At 41.4% G+C, this 20761-nt stretch overlaps 14 non-coding genes and 5 pseudogenes across 14 annotated transcripts; 2 read left to right on the forward strand and 17 right to left on the reverse strand.

Moving 5' to 3' along the window:
- Positions 1-331: 331 nt before the first annotated feature.
- Positions 332-450, reverse strand: LOC140868967 (5S ribosomal RNA). The gene has a single exon (XR_012146363.1). It is a non-coding gene; the product is annotated as a 5S ribosomal RNA (ribosomal RNA).
- A 399-nt stretch (positions 451-849) lies between these two features.
- LOC140869505 (5S ribosomal RNA) lies at positions 850-968 on the reverse strand (annotated as a pseudogene).
- A 401-nt stretch (positions 969-1369) lies between these two features.
- LOC140867998 (5S ribosomal RNA) lies at positions 1370-1488 on the reverse strand. Its single transcript, XR_012145436.1, has one exon. It is a non-coding gene; the product is annotated as a 5S ribosomal RNA (ribosomal RNA).
- Positions 1489-1889: 401 nt separating this feature from the next.
- LOC140867901 (5S ribosomal RNA) lies at positions 1890-2008 on the reverse strand. Its single transcript, XR_012145341.1, has one exon. It is a non-coding gene; the product is annotated as a 5S ribosomal RNA (ribosomal RNA).
- Positions 2009-2405: 397 nt separating this feature from the next.
- LOC140869791 (5S ribosomal RNA) lies at positions 2406-2513 on the reverse strand (annotated as a pseudogene).
- A 399-nt stretch (positions 2514-2912) lies between these two features.
- LOC140868862 (5S ribosomal RNA) lies at positions 2913-3031 on the reverse strand. Its single transcript, XR_012146261.1, has one exon. It is a non-coding gene; the product is annotated as a 5S ribosomal RNA (ribosomal RNA).
- A 400-nt stretch (positions 3032-3431) lies between these two features.
- Positions 3432-3547, reverse strand: LOC140869454 (5S ribosomal RNA; annotated as a pseudogene).
- Positions 3548-3949: 402 nt separating this feature from the next.
- LOC140868989 (5S ribosomal RNA) lies at positions 3950-4068 on the reverse strand. The gene has a single exon (XR_012146383.1). It is a non-coding gene; the product is annotated as a 5S ribosomal RNA (ribosomal RNA).
- A 401-nt stretch (positions 4069-4469) lies between these two features.
- LOC140868771 (5S ribosomal RNA) lies at positions 4470-4588 on the reverse strand. Its single transcript, XR_012146172.1, has one exon. It is a non-coding gene; the product is annotated as a 5S ribosomal RNA (ribosomal RNA).
- Positions 4589-5333: 745 nt separating this feature from the next.
- LOC140869155 (5S ribosomal RNA) lies at positions 5334-5452 on the reverse strand. The gene has a single exon (XR_012146544.1). It is a non-coding gene; the product is annotated as a 5S ribosomal RNA (ribosomal RNA).
- Positions 5453-5853: 401 nt separating this feature from the next.
- Positions 5854-5972, reverse strand: LOC140868700 (5S ribosomal RNA). Its single transcript, XR_012146105.1, has one exon. It is a non-coding gene; the product is annotated as a 5S ribosomal RNA (ribosomal RNA).
- Positions 5973-6807: 835 nt separating this feature from the next.
- On the reverse strand, positions 6808-6926 carry LOC140869214 (5S ribosomal RNA). Its single transcript, XR_012146600.1, has one exon. It is a non-coding gene; the product is annotated as a 5S ribosomal RNA (ribosomal RNA).
- Positions 6927-7326: 400 nt separating this feature from the next.
- On the reverse strand, positions 7327-7445 carry LOC140869059 (5S ribosomal RNA). Its single transcript, XR_012146452.1, has one exon. It is a non-coding gene; the product is annotated as a 5S ribosomal RNA (ribosomal RNA).
- A 400-nt stretch (positions 7446-7845) lies between these two features.
- On the reverse strand, positions 7846-7964 carry LOC140867946 (5S ribosomal RNA). Its single transcript, XR_012145384.1, has one exon. It is a non-coding gene; the product is annotated as a 5S ribosomal RNA (ribosomal RNA).
- Positions 7965-8324: 360 nt separating this feature from the next.
- LOC140869485 (5S ribosomal RNA) lies at positions 8325-8443 on the reverse strand (annotated as a pseudogene).
- Positions 8444-9275: 832 nt separating this feature from the next.
- On the reverse strand, positions 9276-9393 carry LOC140869691 (5S ribosomal RNA; annotated as a pseudogene).
- A 399-nt stretch (positions 9394-9792) lies between these two features.
- Positions 9793-9911, reverse strand: LOC140868534 (5S ribosomal RNA). Its single transcript, XR_012145947.1, has one exon. It is a non-coding gene; the product is annotated as a 5S ribosomal RNA (ribosomal RNA).
- Positions 9912-14408: 4497 nt separating this feature from the next.
- LOC140869870 (small nucleolar RNA R71) lies at positions 14409-14514 on the forward strand. Its single transcript, XR_012146861.1, has one exon. It is a non-coding gene; the product is annotated as a small nucleolar RNA R71 (small nucleolar RNA).
- A 5037-nt stretch (positions 14515-19551) lies between these two features.
- Positions 19552-19657, forward strand: LOC140869871 (small nucleolar RNA R71). Its single transcript, XR_012146862.1, has one exon. It is a non-coding gene; the product is annotated as a small nucleolar RNA R71 (small nucleolar RNA).
- The last annotated feature ends 1104 nt before the right edge of the window (positions 19658-20761 follow it).

Genomic DNA, 20761 nt, shown 5'->3' on the forward strand with positions numbered 1-20761 from the left:
AACGGACATAACTTTCGATCTGCTGAGAGTTACGGGAGCTTCAGCCTGCTCACGCGAAGCTCTTCTCGATACCTACAACACGTTTCTCGGTCTTTGAGAAGGAGAAGCTCAAATTCAAACCCGGAGATGGTCTTTGGGGATATTTTTCTCGTAGGGCGCGCTGGGACCCACCGAAGTGGCCCACATCACCGAGATCGCACATTCACGTCGTGTGATTCATTATATTGCATCTTTTATATCCGCGGATTGGACTGAAAGAGTCGGAAATAGGACGGAGAGGAATCGGAAGAACAAGATGTACGAGTAAGAAAAAAAGAAACTAATAAAAAAATGGGTGCAACACGAGGACATCCCAGGGGGTCACCCATATTAGTACTGCTCTTGCCCAAGCACGCATAACTTCAGAGTTCTGATGGGATCCGGTGCATTAGTGCTGGTATGATCGCACCCAACAGTGAATGAATTTTTTATTTTTTTGTCTCTCGAATTGCGGATCGGAGGAACAGGAGCTGTAGTTTCAAACGGACATAACTTTCAATCGGCTGAGAGTTACTGGAGCTTCAGCCTGCTCACGCGAAGCTCCACTCGATACCTAAACTGCGTATCTCGGTTTAAGAGACGGAGACGCTCAATTTCCAAAACGGAGATGCTCTTTTGGGGCATTTTTCCCGTATGTCGCGCTGGGACCCACCGAAGCGGCCCGCGTCACCTAGATCGCACGTTCACATCGTATGATTCAGTATATTGCATCTTTTCTATCTGTGGATTGGACTGAAAGAGTCAAAAATAGGACGGCAAGGAATCGAAAGAACAAGAAGTACGAGTAAGAAAAAAAAATTAATGAAAAAAGGGGTGCAACACGAGGACTTCCCACGGGGTCAGCCATCCTAGTACTGTTCTTGCCCAAGCACGCATAACTTCGGTGTTCTGATGGGATCCAGTGCATTAATGCTGCTATGATCGCACCCAACAGTGAATGAATTCTTTATTGTTTTGTCTCTCGAATTGCGGATCTGAGGAACAGGAGCTGCAGTTTCAAACAAACTTAACTTTCGATCGGCTGAGAGTTACTGGAGCTTCAGCCTGATCATGCGAAGCTCCACTCGATAACTATAGTGCGTATCTTGGTTAAAGAGATGGAGACGCTCAAATTCCAAAACAGAGATGGTCTTTCGGGGCATGTTTCCCGTATGTCGCGCTGGGACCCACCGAAGCGGCCCGCGTCACCCAGATCGCACGTTCACATCGTATGATTCAGTTTATTGCATCTTTTCTATCCGCGGATTGGACTGAAAGAGTCGGAAATAGGACCGCGAGGAATCGAAAGAATAAGAAGTACGAGTAAGAAGAAAAGAAATTTATGAAAAAAGGGGTGCAACACGAGGACTTCCCAGGGGGTCACCTATCCTAGTACTGCTCTCGCCCAGGCGCGCTTAACTTCGGAGTTCTGATGGGATCCAGTGCATTAGTGCTGGTATGATCGCACTCAACAGTGAATGACTTCTTTATTTTTTTGTCTCTCAAATTGCGGATCGGAGGAACAGGAGCTGCAGTTTCAAACGGACATAACTTTCGATCGGCTAAGAGTTACGGGATCTTCAGCCTGCTCACGCGAAGCTCATCTCGATACCTACAGCAAGTATCTCGGTCTAAGTGACGGAGACGCTCAAATTGCAACCCGGAGATGGTCTTTCGTGGCGTTTTTCCAGTTGGGCGCGCTGGAACTCACCGAAGCGGCCTGCGTCACCCAGATCATACGTTCACATCGTATGATTCAGTCTATTTTATCTTTTCTATCCGTGGATTGGACTGAAAGAGTCGGAAATAGGACGGCAACGAATCGGAAAAACAAGAAGTACGAGTAAGAAAAAAAGAAATTAATGAAAAAAGGGGTGCAATACGAGGACTTTCCAGGGGGTCACCCATCCTAGTACTACTCTCGCCCAGGCACGCTTAACTTTGGAGTTCTGATGGGAACCGGTGCATTAGTACTGGTATGATCGCACCCAATAATAAATGAATTATTTATTGTTTTGTCTCTCGAATTGCGGATCGGAGGAACAGGAGCTGAGTTTCAAACAGACATAACTTTCAATCGGCTAAGAGTTACGGGAGCTTCAGCCTGCTCACGCGAAGCCTCTCTCGATACCTACAGTGCGCATCTCGGTCAAAGAGACGGTGACGCTCAAATTCCATCCCGGAGATGGTCTTTCGGGCGTTTTTTCCATAGGGCGCGCTAGGACCCATCAAAGCGGCCCGCGTCAACCATATCGCACGTTCACGTCTTGTGTCTCAGTCTATTGCATATTTTATATCCGTGGATTGGACTCAAAGAGTCGGAAATAGGACGACGAGAAATCGAAAGAACAAGAAGTACGAGTAAGAAAAAAGAAATTAATGAAAATGGGGTGCAACACGAGGACTTCCCAGAGGGTCATCCATCCTAGTACTGCTCTCGCCCAAGCACGCTTAGCTCTGGGATCCGGTGAATTAGTGCTGGTATGATCGCATCCAACAATGAATGAATTCTTTATTGTTTTGTTTCTCGAATTGCGGATTGGAGGAACAGGAGCTATATTTTCAAACGGACATAAATTTCGATCGGCTGAGAGTTACGGAAGCTTCAGCCTGCTCATGGGAAGCTCCTCTCGATACCTACAGCGCCCATCTCGGTCCAAGAGACGGAGATGCTCAAATTCCAACTCGAAGATGGTCTTTTGGGGCGTTTTTCCCGTAGGGGGCGCTGGGACCCACCTAAACGGCCCGCGTCACCTAGATCGCACGTTCACGTCGTGTGTTTCAGTCTATTGCATCTTTTCTATCCGCGGATTGGACTCAAAGAGTCGTAAATAGGACGGCGAGGAATCGAAAGAACAAGAAGTACGAGTAAGAAAAAAAAAATTAATGAAAAAGGGGTGCAACACGAGGACTTCCCAGGGGGTCACCTACCCTAGTACTTCTCTTGCCAAAGCATGCTTAACTTCGGAGTTCTGATGGGATCCGGTGCATTAGTTCTGGTATGATCGCACCCAACAGTGAATGATTTCGTTATTGTTTTGTCTCTCGAATTGCGGATCGGAGGAACAGGAGCTGCAGTTTCAAACGGACATAACTTTCGATCAGCTAAGAGTTACGGGAGCTTCAACCTGCTCATGCGAAGCTCCTCTCGATACCTACAGTAATTATCTCGGTCTAAGAGACGGAGACGCTCAAATTACAACCCAGAAGTGGTCTTTTGTGGCGTTTTTCCCGTAGGACGCGCTGGGACCCACCGAAGAGGCCCGCGTCACCCAGATCGCACGTTCACGCCGTGTGATTAAGTCTATTGCATCTTTTCTATCCGCGGATTGGACTGAAAGAGTCGGAAATAGGACGGCGAGGAATCGGAAAAACAAGAAGTACGAGTAAGAAAAAAAGAAATTAATGAGAAAGGGGTGCAACACGAGGACTTCCCAGGGGGTTACCCATCCTAGTACTGCTCTCGCCCAAGCACGCTTAACTTCAGAGTTATGATGGGATCGGGTGCATTAGTGCTGATATCGCACCCAATATTGAATGAATTCTTTATTGTTTTGTCTCTCGAATTGCGGATCGGAGGAACAGGAGCTGCAGTTTCAAACGAACATAACTTTCGATCTGCTGAGAGTTACGGGAGCTTCAGCCTGCTCACGCAAAGCTCTTTTCGATACCTACAGTGCGTATCTTGGTCTAAGAGATGAAAAAGCTCAAATTCAAACCCGGAGATGGTCTTTGGGGGAATGTTTCTCGTAGAGCGTGCTGGGACCCACCGAAGTGGCCCGCGTCACCCAGATCGCACGTTCACGTCGTGTGATTCAGTCTATTGCATCTTTTCTATCCGCGGATTGGACTGAAAGAGTCAGAAATAGGACGGAGAGAAATCAAAAGAACAAGATGTACGAATAAGAAAAAAAGAAACTAATAAAAAAAAGGGGTGCAACACGAGGACTTCACAGGGGATCACTCATCCTAGTACTGCTCTTGCCCAAGCACGCATAACTTCGGAGTTCTGATGGGATCTGGTGCATTAGTCCTAGTATGATTGCACCCAACAGTGAATGAATTATTTATTTTTTTGTCACTCGAATTGCGGATCAGAGGAACAGGAGCTGCAGTTTCAAACGGACATAACTTTTGATCGGCTGAGAGTTACTGGAGCTTCAGCCTGCTTACGCGAAGCTCCTCTCGATTCCTATAGTGCGTATATTGGTTAAAGAGACGGAGATGCTCAAATTCCAAAACAGAGATGGTATTTCGGGGCATTTTTCCCGTATGTTGCGCTGGTACCCACCGAAGCAGCCCGCGTCCCCCAAATCGCACGTTCACATCGTATGATTCAGCCTATTGCATCTTTTCTATCCGCGGATTGGACTGAAAGAGTCGGAAAAAGGACGGAGAGGAATCGAAAGAACAAGAAGTACGAGTAAGAAAAAAAGAAATTAATGAAAAAAGGGGTGCAACACGAGAACTTCCCAGGGGGTCACCAATCCAGTTACTGCTCTCGCCCAAGCGCGCTTAACTTTGGAGTTCTGATGGGATCCGGTGCAATAGTGCTGGTATGATCGCACCCAACAGTGAATGAATTTTTTATTGTTTTGTTTCTCGAATTGCGGATCGGAGGAACAGGAGCTGCAGTTTCAAACGGACATAACTTTCGATCGGCTAAGAGTTACGGGAGCTTCAGCCTACTCACGCGAAGCTCCTCTCGATACCTACAGCAAGTATCTCGGTCTAAGAGACGGAGACGCTCAAATTACAACTCAGAGATGGTCTTTCGGGGCGTTTTTCCCGTAGGGCGCGCTGGGACCCACCAAAGCGGCTGATTAAGTCTATTGCATCTTTTCTATCCGCTTATTGGACTGAAAGAGTCGGAAATAGGATGGCGAGGAATCGGAAAAACAAGAAGTACGAGTAAGAAAAAAAGAAATTAATGAAAAAGGGGTGCAACACGAGGACTTCCCAGGGAGTCACCCATCCTAGTTCTTACGGACATAACTTTCGATCTGCTGAGAGTTACGGGAGCTTCAGCCTGCTCACGCGAAGCTCTTCTCGATACCTACAGCGCGTATCTCGGTCTTTGAGACGGAGAAGCTCAATTTCAAACCTGGAAATGGTCTTTGGGGGCATTTTCCCCTTAGGACGCGCTGGGACCCACTGAAGTGGCCCGCGTCACCCAGATCGTACGTTCACGTCGTGTGATTCAGTCTATTGCATCTTTTCTATCCGCGGATTGGACTGAAAGAGTCGGAAATAGGACAGAGAGGAATCGGAAGAACAAGATGTACGAGTAAGAAAAAATGAAACTAATAAAAAAATGGGTGCAACACGAGGACTTTCCAAGGGGTCACCCATCCTAGTACTGCTCATGCCCAAGCACGCATAACTTCGGAGTTCTGATGGGATCCGGTGCATCAGTGCTGGTATGATCGTGCCCAACAGTGAATGAATTCTTTATTTTTTTGTCTCTCGAATTGCGGATCGGAGGAACAGGAGCTGCAGTTTCAAACGGACATAACTTTCGATCGGCTGAGAGTTACTGGAGCTTCAGCCTGCTCACGCGAAGCTCCACTCAATACCTATACTGCGTATCTCGTTTAAAGAGACAGAGACGCTCAAATTCCAAAACGAAGATGCTCTTTCGGGGCATTTTTTCCGTATGTCGCGCTGGGACCCACCAAAGCGGCCCGCGTCACACAGATCGCACGTTCACATCGTATGATTCAGTCTATTGCATCCTTTCTATCTGTGGATTAGACTGAAATATTCGGAAATAGGACGGCGAGGAATCGAAAGAACAAGAAGTACGAGTAAAAAAAAAAGAAATTAATGAAAAAAGGGGTGCAACACGAGGACATCCCAGGGGGTCACCCATCCTAGTACTGCTCTTGCCCAAGCACGCATAACTTCGGAGTTCTGATGGGATCCGGTGCATTAGTGCTGCTATGATCGCACCCAACAGTGAATGAATTCTTTATTTTTTTGTCTATCGAATTGTGGATCAGAGGAACAGGAGTTGCAGTTTCAAACGGACATAACTTTTGATCGGCTAAGAGTTACGGGAGCTTCAGCCTGCTCACGCGAAGCTCCTCTCGATACCTACAGCAAGTATCTCGGTCTAAGAGACGGAGACGCTCAAATTACAACTCGGAAATGGTATTTCGTGGCGTTTTTCTCGTAGGGCATGCTGGGACCCACCGAAGCGGCCCGCGTTACCCAGATCGCACGTTCACATCGTATGATTCAGTCTATTGCATCTTTTCTATCCGCGGATTTCTCGCCAGAGCACGCTTAACTTCGGAGTTCTGATGGGATCCAGTGCATTAGTGCTGGTATGATCGCACCCAACAGTGAATGAATTCTTTATTGTTTTGTCTCTCGAATTGGGGATCGGAGGAACAGGAGCTTTAGTTTTAAACGGACATAACTTTCGATCGGCTAAGAGTTACGGGAGCTTCAGCCTGCTCACGCGAAGCTCCTCTCGATACCTACAGCAAGTATCTTGGTATAAGAGACAAAAACTCTCAAATTACAACCTGGAGATGGTCTTTCGGGGCGTTTTTCCTGTAGGGCACGCTGGGACCCACCGAAGCGGCCCGCGTTACCCAGATCGCACTTTCACGTCGTGTGATTAAGTCTATTGCATTTTTTCTATCCGCGGATTGAACTGAAAGAGTCGGAAATAGGACGGCGAGGAATCGGAAAACAAGAAGTACGAGTAAGAATAAAAGAAATTACGAGGAATCGGAAAAACAAGAAGTACGAGTAAGAATAAAAGAAATTAATGAAAAAGGGTTGCAACACGAGGACTTCCCAGGGGGTCACCCATCCTAGAACTGCTCTCGCCTAAGCAAGCTTAACTTCGAAGTTCTAATGGGATCCGGTGCATTAGTGCTGGAATGATCACACCCAATAGTGAATGAATTCTTTATTCTTTTGTTTCTCGAATTGCGGATCGGAGGAACAGGAGCTGCAGTTTCAAACGGACATAACTTTCGATCTGCTGAGAGTTACGGGAGTTTCAGCATGCTCAATCGAAGCTCTTCTTGATACCTACAGCGCGTATCTCGGTCTAAGAGACAGAGATACTCAAATTCAAACTGGAGATGGTATTTGGGGGCATTTTTCCCGTAGGGCACACTGGGACCCACCGAAGTGGCCCGCATCACCCAGATCGCACGTTCACATCGTGTGATTCAGTCTATTGCATTTTTCTATCCGCGGAATGGACTGAAAGAGTCAGAAATAGGACGGAGAGGAATCGGAAGAACAAGATGTACGAGTAAGAAAAAAAGAAACTAATAAAAAAAAGGGATGCAACACGAGGACTTTCCAGGGGGTCACCTATCCTAGTACTGATCTTGCCCAAGCACGCATAACTTCGGAGTTCTAATGGGATCTGGTGCATTAGTGCTGGTATGATCGCACCCAACAATGAATGAATTCTTTATTTTTTTGTCTCTCAAATTGCGGATCGGAGGAACAGGAGCTGCAGTTTCAAATGGACATAACTTTCGATCGGCTGAGACTTACTGGAGCTTCAGCCTGCTCATGCGAAGCTCCACTCGATACCTATAGTGTGTATCTCGATTAAAGAGACGGCGATGCACAAATTCCAAAACGGAGATGGTCTTTTGGGGCATTTTTCCCGTATGTCGCACTGGGACCCACCGAAGCGGCCCGCGTCACCCAGATCGCACGTTCACATCGTATGATTCAGTCGATTGCATCTTTTCTATCCGCGGATTGGACTGAAAGAGTCGGAAATAGGACGGCGAGGAATCGAAAGAACAAGAAGTACGAGTAAGAAAAAAAAAATTAATGAAAAAAGGGGTGCAACACGAGAACTTCCCAGGGGGTCACCCATCCTAGTACTGCTCTCACCCAAGCACCCTTAACTTCGGAGTTCTGATGTGATACGGTGCATTAGTGCTGGTATGATCGCACCCAACAGTGAATGAATTCTTTATTATTTTGTCTCTCGAATTGCGGATCGGAGAAATAGGAGCTTACGGAAGCTTTAGCCTGCTGACGCGAAGCTCTTCTCGATACCTACAGCGCGTATCTCGGTCTAAGAGATGGAGAAGCTCAAATTCAAACCCGAAGATTGTCTTTGGGGGCATTTTTCTCGAGGGCGCCCTGGGACCCACCGAAGTGGCCCGCGTCACCCAGATCGCACGTTCACATCATGTGATTCAGTTTATTGCATCTTTCTATCCGCGGATTGGACTGAATGAGTCGGAAATAGGACGGAGAGGAATCGGAAGAACAAGATTTACGAGTAAGAAAAAAAGAAACTAATAAAAAAAGGGGTGCAACACGAGGACTTCCCGGGGAGTCACCCATCCTAGTGTTGCTCTTTCCCAAGCACGCATAACTTCGGAGTTCTGATGGGATCCGGTGCATTAGTGCTGGTATGATCGCACCCAACAGTGAATGAATTCTTTATTTTTTTTTGTCTCTCGTATTGCGGATCGGAGGAACAGGAGCTGCAGTTTCAAACGGACATAACTTTCGATCGGCTGAGAGTTATTGGAGATTCAGCCTGCTCACGCGAAGCTTCACTCGATACCTATAGTGCGTATCTCGGTTAAAGAGACAGAGACGCTCAAATTCCAAAATGGAGATGTTTTTTTGGGGCATTTTTCCCGTATGTCGCGCTGGGACCCACCGAAGCAGCCCGCGTCACCCAGATCGCACGTTCACATCGTATGATTCAGTCTATTGCATCTTTTCTATCCGCGGATTGGACTGAAAGAGTCGGAAATATGACGGCGAGGAATCGAAAGAACAAGAATTACGAATACTAAAAAAAGAAATTAATGAAAAAAATGGTGAATTAGTGCTGGTATGATCGCAACCAACAGTAAATGAATTCTTTATTTTTTTGTCTCTCGAATTGCGGATCGATGGAACAGGAGCTGCAGTTCAAACGGACATAACTTTCGATCGGCTAAGAGTTACGGGAGCTTCAGCCTACTCATGCGAAGCTCCTCTCGATACCTACAACAAGTATCTCGGTCTAAGAGACGTAGACGATCAAATTACAACCCGAAGATGGTCTTTCGGGGCGTTTTTTCCGTATGGCATGCTGGGATCCACCGAAGCGACCCGCGTCACCCAGATTGCACGTTCACGTCGTGTGATTAAGTCTAATTGCATCTTTTCTATCCACGGATTGGACTGAAAGAGTCGGAAATAGGACGGCGAGAAATCGGATAAACAAGAAGTATGATTAAGAAAAAAAAATTATTAAAAAAAGGGTTCAACACGAGGACTTCCCAGGGGGTCACCCATCCTAGTACTGCTCTCACCCAAGCACGCTTATCTTTGGAGTTCTGATGGGATCCGGTGCATTAATGATGGATGATAGCACCCAACAGTGAATGAATTCTTTATTATTTTGTCTCTCGAATTGCGGATCGGAGGAACAGGAGCTGCAGTTTCAAACGGACATAACTTTCGATCTGCTGAGAGTTACGGGAGCTTCAGCCTGCTCACGTGAAGCTCTTCTCGATACCCACAGTGCGTATCTTGGTCTAAGAGACGGAGAAGCTCAAATTCAAACCCGAAGATGGTCTTTGGGGGAATTTTTCCCATAGGGCACGCTGGGACCCAGCGAAGTGGCCCGCGTCACCTAGATCGCACGTTCACGTCATGTGATTCAGTCTATTGCATCTTTTCTATCCGCGGATTGGACTGAATGAGTCGGAAATAGGACGGAGAGGAATCGGAAGAACAAGATGTACGAGTAAGAAAAAAAAACTAATAAAAAAAGGGGTGCAACACGTGGACTTCCCGGGGGGTTACCCATCCTAGTGCTGCTCTTGCCCAAGCACGCATAACTTCGGAGTTCTGATGGGATCCGGTGCATTAGTGCTGGTATGATCGCACCCAACAGTGAATGAATTCTTAATTTTTTTGTCTCTCGAATTGCGGTGTTGCGTGTTTTTTTTTTGCTCGCAAGCGCACGATGTCAAGTTATAATATAGGAATTAAGTCCAAGTCGATCCCACGGAGAATGAATAAATGATATTATATCAAATATTTACAACTAATAAAATCATAATCCTATGTAGAGCTACGAAAATGGTTTGATTTTTATAAAACTAAAATTTTCAAGAACAAAACTAAATAACCATGAGTTTACGAGAGTAAAATTCAATAAGCGATGAATGCTAGAGGTTCGACTTCACTTGACTATCCACCACAATTTATTTCTAATGATTGTTTAATTATCAATTCTTCTAGTTTATTAGCCAAGAATCCCTATTATTTTCTACTATCTCTCTCGAGTGTCAAGCAGAAATTCGTGTTCAATAACAAACTCAATATCTCTATAAAAGTTCAATTATTAAATCCGGTAAATAGCACAAGAATTCTTCTAATGACTTCTATGGAGTTATATGCCTTTCGAACAGTATAAACACCAAAGATGTATTTTCCTAGCTCGTATTCAAAATCTCCTCTCTCGAGTGATAGATTATAATTAAAATATCATTCAATCTATGGCCAGTAAATTGAAAGCATTAAGATTAAAAAAACACTAATAAACTGTGCAAAGAAATTTAAATATATAAATCAAAATATGTCAATCATGGTTTCCAGTCAAGATCCGTCTACCTCTAGACTAAGAAATTAGTTCATAACGCAATTCAAAATCAAATAACTCATGTTTTTCCAACAATCCATAAACTAAGAAAAATAGAGTTCAAAGAGAAACTAGAACGAATTAGAATGAAGCTTCTCCGTCGCCGGATGCCGCCATCTTCAGTCTTCGTACCGGAATCTCGAGCTCTTGTGCACTTCAAAACTCTCAATAGCCGTATCTATGCTCTGAAAACTCTCTAAACCCTCGTCTCCCCCAGAATAAGACATAAAATCCCTTTTAAAACTCGATTAAAGACTTTCCATATTTTTGGAGACTGCGCAGCGCTGGAGCGCTAATAATTCGGCGCTGAGGCGCTCAAGTTTCGTATTTTATTTTTCAATGACGGACGTCTAGCGATGGAGCGCTGGAAAACTAGAGCTGGGGCGATACTTGTTCTTCCATTTCACCATCTGCGCAGCATTTTTGTAAAAATCATAACTTAAGTTCTAGCCGTCGGATCGAGCTGAAATTTTGACAGCAACTTTAAAACATCCTAAAATGCAATTTGAACAGTGGAGATCGGATTAAGATGTCTGTAAAATTCCCATTAATTTTCTGAAGTTTGTTGTCCCGTAATTCGGCTTTCCGCTTCTTCTTGCTACTTTTCTTCAAATCCTTGCAACTCACAAAAACAACAACAAATACGCATAATATTCACTCGATCCATCACAAAATCCAATTCAAATCATATATAAATTAAGTGCATAAAATGCACTTATCAAATCCCTCCAAACTTAGACTTTTGCTAGTCCCGAGCAAAACAGTAATGAGCAATATAGTCGACCTCTGAATTTTTACATTTCAAGATTCAATACACATGCCCGCTAATTTTCTCAAGAGTTCTCGTGTGTGTGATTTACCAATCTCATCTACCCACCTAACTTTTGGTAAAATCATGCAATCCGTAAGCTTCATAAAATCATTAACTCCACCCTCAAGTTTCAAAATACTCTCAACCAAGTTCAACTTTTACTCACACAGATCAACAGGACTTTTTCGATTAACATTAGGCTCAAGCATAATCAGCAGGAGATAAGAATCCCTATATATATCAATGCAAACAAGGACTCATGATGCAAAGCAAAGGGAATTGAATATTTTCAATTTGTGCAGGATTATGAGTAGCTAAAATTTTTTTATTTGCATTGCTAGACATTAGTCTTGGCTTTCTTCTACTTCATACATCTCCATCTTTATGCCTTGTATTTGGACTAGAATTTCAATCCACTTTTTTTTTTCTTTTCAAGGCCTCCCCTCACCTTACTTTCTCTGCCATTACTTTTCTTTGAACTTTTTAGCTACTCAATTTGTTTTGGATTTTTCATGAATATAGAATGACTAAAAAAACTCAATAGATTCGAAAAAAACGCCTAAATCACTTCTGTGATCTTAAAAATCTACCTCAGTTTCAAATAAAAATCACAAGAATTAAGAATCAAATCCTCTAATCCACATCACAAATCCACATAATTTTTTTTCTAATTGCTAGGAGTATCGAAAATCATGACATTCGTGCATAAACGTGAGAACTCAAGATTAAATATAGCTAAGATAAACTTTTTCAGCACACAAAATTTATTTTCATCATAGGCCAACACAATTACAACATCATGCCTTCAATTCGAACTAACTCATAAAAAAATTCAAATTTTCTCAATTTTTAAACACCCCCCAAACTTAAATTGTGCATTGTCCTCAATGTACAGTATTCATTAAAAACAAGGGACACATACCTTAGGCACCAAGCGTCAGTACTCAGCACCATCTTAATCACTCAAAACCCTTCATCAGGGGTGGCTCCTAAACTCTTTCAGCTCCATACTTTTTCACCTACACAATTCAAAATCATTATTGATGTCTATTTTCCTCATGATAAAAAATAATAAAAAGGAAAACAACTAAAATAAAAGAAACAATAAAGCAAATAAAAAAAATCGCTTGGGTTGCCTCCCAAGAAGCGCTTAGTTTATAGTCCATAGCCCGACTATATTCTGATTCTAGCCCGGTTCCACTTTGTTGGAGGTCTTTTCCTTTTCTTTCACCCTCCAAACATATTCAACAATCTTCTTGATCTTTGCTTTCTTTCTCTTCTTCTTCTTTGCTACCTTCGGATCATTCTCTCTTGGCAATTCTACAGCACTAACAACTTTGCAGCAACATTCCATCTTCTTTGATTGTTCAATCATGAACACTTTTTCCATTGATGAATTTTTAACCTCCTCATAAACATTAAAGATCACCTTCTCACCATCAACTCCCATCGTCAACTCACCTTTCTTCACATCAATCTTGGCTTCAGCAGTAGCCAAGAACGGTCTCCCCAAAATCAATGGCATATTTGCATCCTCCTCCATATATAGCACAACAAAATCCGCAGGAAAAATAAATTTATCTACTTTTACCAGTACATCCTCAATGATTCCAAACGAATATGTGATAGATCTGTCAGCTAGCTGCAATGCGATTGTCGTGGGTTTCACCTCTCCAAGTCCCAAACTCCTGAAAACAGACAAAAGGCATTAAGTTAATGCTAGCTCCTAAATCACAAAGTGCTTTATTAAAATTAGAAGAACCAATAATGCAAGGAATCGTAAAACTCCCTAGATCTTTTAATTTTTGTGGTAGCTTCTTTTGCAGGATAGCACTGCACTCTTCAGTCAGGTTGACAGTCTCAAACTCCTCCACCTTCCGCTTCTTAGACATCACCTCCTTCAAGAATTTTGCATAATGCGGCATCTGCTCCAAAGCATCAGCGAATGGAATATTAATATGAATTTTCTTGAAAATGTCAAGAAACTTAGAAAACTTCTCATCCAACGCTTTCTTCTTGAACCGCTGAGGATATGGCAAAACAGCTTTTGGTACAGGCGGTTTCTCAGGCACAACTGCAGAATTGCTGGAATTTTTGCTAATAGATTTTTCAGACTCCACCACAATCTCTTCAGCCTCTTCATCATCTACTTCCTTTGGGTCATCAACCCCAAGTTATTTACCACTTCTAAGGGTGATAGCCTTGCACTGCTCCCTTGGATTAACCTCAGTATTGTTAGGACACATACCTCTCTGCTGATTATTCAATGCATTCGCCAGTTGATCAATTTGTGTTTCAAGATTTTTCATAGAAGCGCTCACATTGGTCAAGTGTGTCTCCATACTATCAAGCCTATTTTCATTCCTCTTAAATCTTGTGGATGATTCTGCAATAAAATTACTCACCAAATCTTCCAACGATGTCTTACCTTCACCATTCTAAGTATTGAACTCCGGTGGAGGATTCAACACATTCTTATTGTTTGCATAGGAAAAATTCTCATGATTACGCAAACTAGGATGATACTGATTGGGTACAAGATTACCTCGATAATTGTTGTAATTCCTGTTGTTCACATAATGAGCTTGCTCCACACTCTCAAATCCATCAGCAGAATTTACGGCAGTCGCCAGTGATGCTGTCTCATTAGAACTTTGATTCCCTTTGGTTAGTGCATCCAACTGTGTAGAAATAGTAGCCATCTGAGCAGTCAAAGCAGTGAATGCGTCAACCTCATGAATTCCAGCAGGCTTCCTTATTGCAGATCTCTCACTCGGCCACTGATAACTGTTAACAGTCATTTGCTCAAGCATCTCATAAGCATGTTCAGGAAATTTAGAAAATATTGAACATCCAGCTGCAGCATCCACAGAAATACGAGTTAGTCCATTCAAACCATTGTAGAATAATTCGATCTGTTCCCAATCCGGAAAATTATGGTTCGGGCATTTCCTAAGCAATTCCTTGTACCGCTCCCAAGCTTCATACAGTAACTCATAATCTTGCTGTTTGAAAGTAGTGATCTCAATTTTCAGCTGGGTAGACTTGGCAGGAGGAAAGTACTTAGCCAGAAATTTGGATGTCATGTCTTCCCATGTAGTGATACTCCCAAGAGGTAGTGACTGCAGCCAACTACGAGCATTGTCCCTAAGAGAGAACGAGAACAATCGTAGTCTGATGGTGTCCTCAGTATCACCATGAATCTTCACTGTGTCAGCAATCTCCAAAAAAGTACGCAGGTGCAAATTTGGATCTTCAGTAGCTGCACCCTTAAACTGATTCTGCTGCACCATATTAATCAGAGCTGGCTTCAACTCAAAATTATTCGCCGTGATGTTTTGCCGAGCTATCCCAGAATAATGAGTAGTGATCACCGATCGAAAGTGATCTCTGATCGGCACCGGGGCATTATTGACAACTCTTTTCCTTTCTTCAGCCATTTGTTGCAACTCTTCTCTTCTAGCTTTTCTCAAAGCTTTAGCAGTTTTCTCGATTTTCGGATCAAAGAGCAGTGAGTCGTAACTTTGGATTTTTTGCATAAACTGCATAGACAGGAAAGATTTAAAATTAGAACCAACAAAATAAAATAAAATGCTCTAAATCAAAATTAAGACCAATTAGCACAATTTAATAAAAATCAAATAAAATTCATTCCCCGGCAACGACGCCAAAAACTTGTTGCATGTTTTTTTTTGCTCGCAATGAATAAATGATATTATATCAAATATTTGCAACTAATAAAATCCTAATTCTATGTAGATCTACGAAAGTGGTTTGATTTTTATAAAACTAAAATTTGCAAGAAATAAAATTAAATAACCACGAGTTCACGAGACGAAAATTCAATAAGCGATGAATTCTAGAGGTTCGGCTTCACTTGACTGTCCACCACAATTTATTTCTAATGATTGTTTAATTATCAATTCTTCTAGTTTATTAGCCAAGAATCCCTATTATTTTCTACTACCTCTCTCGAGTGTCAAGCAGAAATTCGTGTTCAATAACAAACTCAATATCTCTATCAAAGTTCAATTATTAAATCCGGTAAATAGCACAAAAATTCTTCTAAAGACTTCTATGGAGTTATATGCCTCTCGAACAGTATAAACACCAAAGATGTATTTTCCTATGTCGTATTCAAAATCTCCTCTCTCGAGTGATAGATTCTAATTAAAATATCATTCAATCTATGGCCAGTAAATTGAAAGCATTAAGATTAAAAAAACACTAATAAACTGTGCAAAGAAATTTAAATATATAAATCAAAATATGTCAATCATGGTTTCCAGTCAAGATCCGTCTACCTCTAGACTAAGAAATTAGTTCATAACGCAATTCAAAATCAAATAACTCATGTTTTTCCAACAATCCATAAACTAAGAAAAATAGAGTTCAAAGAGAAACTAGAACGAATTAGAATGAAGCTTCTCCGTCGCCGGATGCCGCCATCTTCAGTCTTCGTACCGGAATCTCGAGCTCTTGTGCACTTCAAAACTCTCAATAGCCGTATCTATGCTCTGAAAACTCTCTAAACCCTCGTCTCCCCCAGAATAAGACATAAAATCCCTTTTAAAACTCGATTAAAGACTTTCCATATTTTTGGAGACTGCGCAGCGCTGGAGCGCTAATAATTCGGCGCTGAGGCGCTCAAGTTTCGTATTTTATTTTTCAATGACGGACGTCTAGCGATGGAGCGCTGGAAAACTAGAGCTGGGGCGATACTTGTTCTTCCATTTCACCATCTGCGCAGCATTTTTGTAAAAATCATAAATTAAGTTCTAGCCGTCGGATCGAGCTGAAATTTTGACAGCAACTTTAAAACATCCTAAAATGCAATTTGAACAGTGGAGATCGGATTAAGATGTCTGTAAAATTCCCATTAATTTTCTGAAGTTTGTTGTCCCGTAATTCGGCTTTCCGCTTCTTCTTGCTACTTTTCTTCAAATCCTTGCAACTCACAAAAACAACAACAAATACGCATAATATTCACTCGATCCATCACAAAATCCAATTCAAATCATATATAAATTAAGTGCATAAAATGCACTTATCAAATCCCTCCAAACTTAGACTTTTGCTAGTCCCGAGCAAAACAGTAATGAGCAATATAGTCGACCTCTGAATTTTTACATTTCAAGATTCAATACACATGCCCGCTAATTTTCTCAAGAGTTCTCGTGTGTGTGATTTACCAATCTCATCTACCCACCTAACTTTTAATAAAATCATGCAATCCGTAAGCTTCATAAAATCATTAACTCCACCCTCAAGTTTCAAAATACTCTCAACCAAGTTCAACTTTTACTCACACAGATCAACAGGACTTTTTCGATTAACATTAGGCTCAAGCATAATCAGCAGGAGATAAGCATCCCTATATATATCAATGCAAACAAGGACTCATGATGCAAAGCAAAGGGAATTGAATATTTTCAATTTGTGCAGGATTATGAGTAGCTAAAATTTTTTTATTTGCATTGCTAGACATTAGTCTTGGCTTTCTTCTACTTCATACATCTCCATCTTTATGCCTTGTATTTGGACTAGAATTTCAATCCACTTTTTTTTTTCTTTTCAAGGCCTCCCCTCACCTTACTTTCTCTGCCATTACTTTTCTTTGAACTTTTTAGCTACTCAATTTGTTTTGGATTTTTCATGAATATAGAATGACTAAAAAAACTCAATAGATTCGAAAAAAACGCCTAAATCACTTCTGTGATCTTAAAAATCTACCTCAGTTTCAAATAAAAATCACAAGAATTAAGAATCAAATCCTCTAATCCACATTACAAATCCACATAATTTTTTTTCTAATTGCTAGGAGTATCAAAAATCATGGCATTCGTGCATAAACGTGAGAACTCAAGATTAAATATAGCTAAGATAAACTTTTTCAGCACACAAAATTTATTTTCATCATAGGCCAACACAATTACAACATCATGCCTTCAATTCCAACTAACTCATAAAAAAATTCAAATTTTCTCAATTTTTAAACACCCCCCCAAACTTAAATTGTGCATTGTCCTCAATGTACAGTATTCATTAAAAACAAGGGACACATACCTTAGGCACCAAGCGTCAGTACTCAGCACCATCTTAATCACTCAAAACCCTTCATCAGGGGTGGCTCCTAAACTCTTTCAGCTCCATACTTTTTCACCTACACAATTCAAAATCAATATTGATGTCTATTTTCCTCATGATAAAAAATAATAAAAAGGAAAACAACTAAAATAAAAGAAACAATAAAGCAAATAAAAAAAATCGCTTGGGTTGCCTCCCAAGAAGCGCTTAGTTTATAGTCCATAGCCCGACTATATTCTGATTCTAGCCCGGTTCCACTTTGTTGGAGGTCTTTTCCTTTTCTTTCACCCTCCAAACATATTCAACAATCTTCTTGATCTTTGCTTTCTTTCTCTTCTTCTTCTTTGCTACCTTCGGATCATTCTCTCTTGGCAATTCTACAGCACTAACAACTTTGCAGCAACATTCCATCTTCTTTGATTGTTCAATCATGAACACTTTTTCCATGGATGAATTTTTAACCTCCTCATAAACATTAAAGATCACCTTCTCACCATCAACTCCCATCGTCAACTCACCTTTCTTCACATCAATCTTGGCTTCAGCAGTAGCCAAGAACGGTCTCCCCAAAATCAATGGCATATTTGCATCCTCCTCCATATATAGCACAACAAAATCCGCAGGAAAAATAAATTTATCTACTTTTACCAGTACATCCTCAATGATTCCAAACGAATATGTGATAGATCTGTCAGCTAGCTGCAATGCGATTGTCGTGGGTTTCACCTCTCCAAGTCCCAAACTCCTGAAAACAGACAAAGGCATTAAGTTAATGCTAGCTCCTAAATCACAAAGTGCTTTATTAAAATTAGAAGAACCAATAATGCAAGGAATCGTAAAACTCCCTAGATCTTTTAATTTTTGTGGTAGCTTCTTTTGCAGGATAGCACTGCACTCTTCAGTCAGGTTGACAGTCTCAAACTCCTCCACCTTCCGCTTCTTAGACATCACCTCCTTCAAGAATTTTGCATAATGCGGCATCTGCTCCAAAGCATCAGCGAATGGAATATTAATATGAATTTTCTTGAAAATGTCAAGAAACTTAGAAAACTTCTCATCCAACGCTTTCTTCTTGAACCGCTGAGGATATGGCAAAACAGCTTTTGGTACAGGCGGTTTCTCAGGCACAACTGCAGAATTGCTGGAATTTTTGCTAATAGATTTTTCAGACTCCACCACAATCTCTTCAGCCTCTTCATCATCTACTTCCTTTGGGTCATCAACCCCAAGTTATTTACCACTTCTAAGGGTGATAGCCTTGCACTGCTCCCTTGGATTAACCTCAGTATTGTTAGGACACATACCTCTCTGCTGATTATTCAATGCATTCGCCAGTTGATCAATTTGTGTTTCAAGATTTTTCATAGAAGCGCTCACATTGGTCAAGTGTGTCTCCATACTATCAAGCCTATTTTCATTCCTCTTAAATCTTGTGGATGATTCTGCAATAAAATTACTCACCAAATCTTCCAACGATGTCTTACCTTCACCATTCTAAGTATTGAACTCCGGTGGAGGATTCAACACATTCTTATTGTTTGCATAGGAAAAATTCTCATGATTACGCAAACTAGGATGATACTGATTGGGTACAAGATTACCTCGATAATTGTTGTAATTCCTGTTGTTCACATAATGAGCTTGCTCCACACTCTCAAATCCATCAGCAGAATTTACGGCAGTCGCCAGTGATGCTGTCTCATTAGAACTTTGATTCCCTTTGGTTAGTGCATCCAACTGTGTAGAAATAGTAGCCATCTGAGCAGTCAAAGCAGTGAATGCGTCAACCTCATGAATTCCAGCAGGCTTCCTTATTGCAGATCTCTCACTCGGCCACTGATAACTGTTAACAGTCATTTGCTCAAGCATCTCATAAGCCTGTTCAGGAAATTTAGAAAATATTGAACCTCCAGCTGCAGCATCCACAGAAATACGAGTTAGTCCATTCAAACCATTGTAGAATAATTCGATCTGTTCCCAATCCGGAAAATTATGGTTCGGGCATTTCCTAAGCAATTCCTTGTACCGCTCCCAAGCTTCATACAGTAACTCATAATCTTGCTGTTTGAAAGTAGTGATCTCAATTTTCAGCTGGGTAGACTTGGCAGGAGGAAAGTACTTAGCCAGAAATTTGGATGTCATGTCTTCCCATGTAGTGATACTCCCAAGAGGTAGTGACTGCAGCCAACTACGAGCATTGTCCCTAAGAGAGAACGAGAACAATCGTAGTCTGATGGTGTCCTTAGTATCACCATGAATCTTCACTGTGTCAGCAATCTCCAAAAAAGTACGCAGGTGCAAATTTGGATCTTCAGTAGCTGCACCCTTAAACTGATTCTGCTGCACCATATTAATCAGAGCTGGCTTCAACTCAAAATTATTCGCCGTGATGTTTTGCCGAGCTATCCCAGAATAATGAGTAGTGATCACCGATCGAAAGTGATCTCTGATCGGCACCGGGGCATTATTGACAACTCTTTTCCTTTCTTCAGCCATTTGTTGCAACTCTTCTCTTCTAGCTTTTCTCAAAGCTTTAGCAGTTTTCTCGATTTTCGGATCAAAGAGCAGTGAGTCGTAACTTTGGATTTTTTGCATAAACTGCATAGACAGGAAAGATTTAAAATTAGAACCAACAAAATAAAATAAAATGCTCTAAATCAAAATTAAGACCAATTAGCACAATTTAATAAAAATCAAATAAAATTCATTCCCCGGCAACGACGCCAAAAACTTGTTGCATGTTTTTTTTTGCTCGCAATGAATAAATGATATTATATCAAATATTTGCAACTAATAAAATCCTAATTCTATGTAGATCTACGAAAGTGGTTTGATTTTTATAAAACTAAAATTTGCAAGAAATAAAATTAAATAACCACGAGTTCACGAGACGAAAATTCAATAAGCGATGAATTCTAGAGGTTCGGCTTCACTTGACTGTCCACCACAATTTATTTCTAATGATTGTTTAATTATCAATTCTTCTAGTTTATTAGCCAAGAATCCCTATTATTTTCTACTACCTCTCTCGAGTGTCAAGCAGAAATTTGTGTTCAATAACAAACTCAATATCTCTATCAAAGTTCAATTATTAAATCCGGTAAATAGCACAAAAATTCTTCTAAAGACTTCTATGGAGTTATATGCCTCTCGAACAGTATAAACACCAAAGATGTATTTTCCTATGTCGTATTCAA

Source organism: Henckelia pumila, chromosome 4 (assembly GCF_033568475.1).
Source record: "Henckelia pumila isolate YLH828 chromosome 4, ASM3356847v2, whole genome shotgun sequence".
Lineage (NCBI taxonomy): Eukaryota > Viridiplantae > Streptophyta > Magnoliopsida > Lamiales > Gesneriaceae > Henckelia > Henckelia pumila.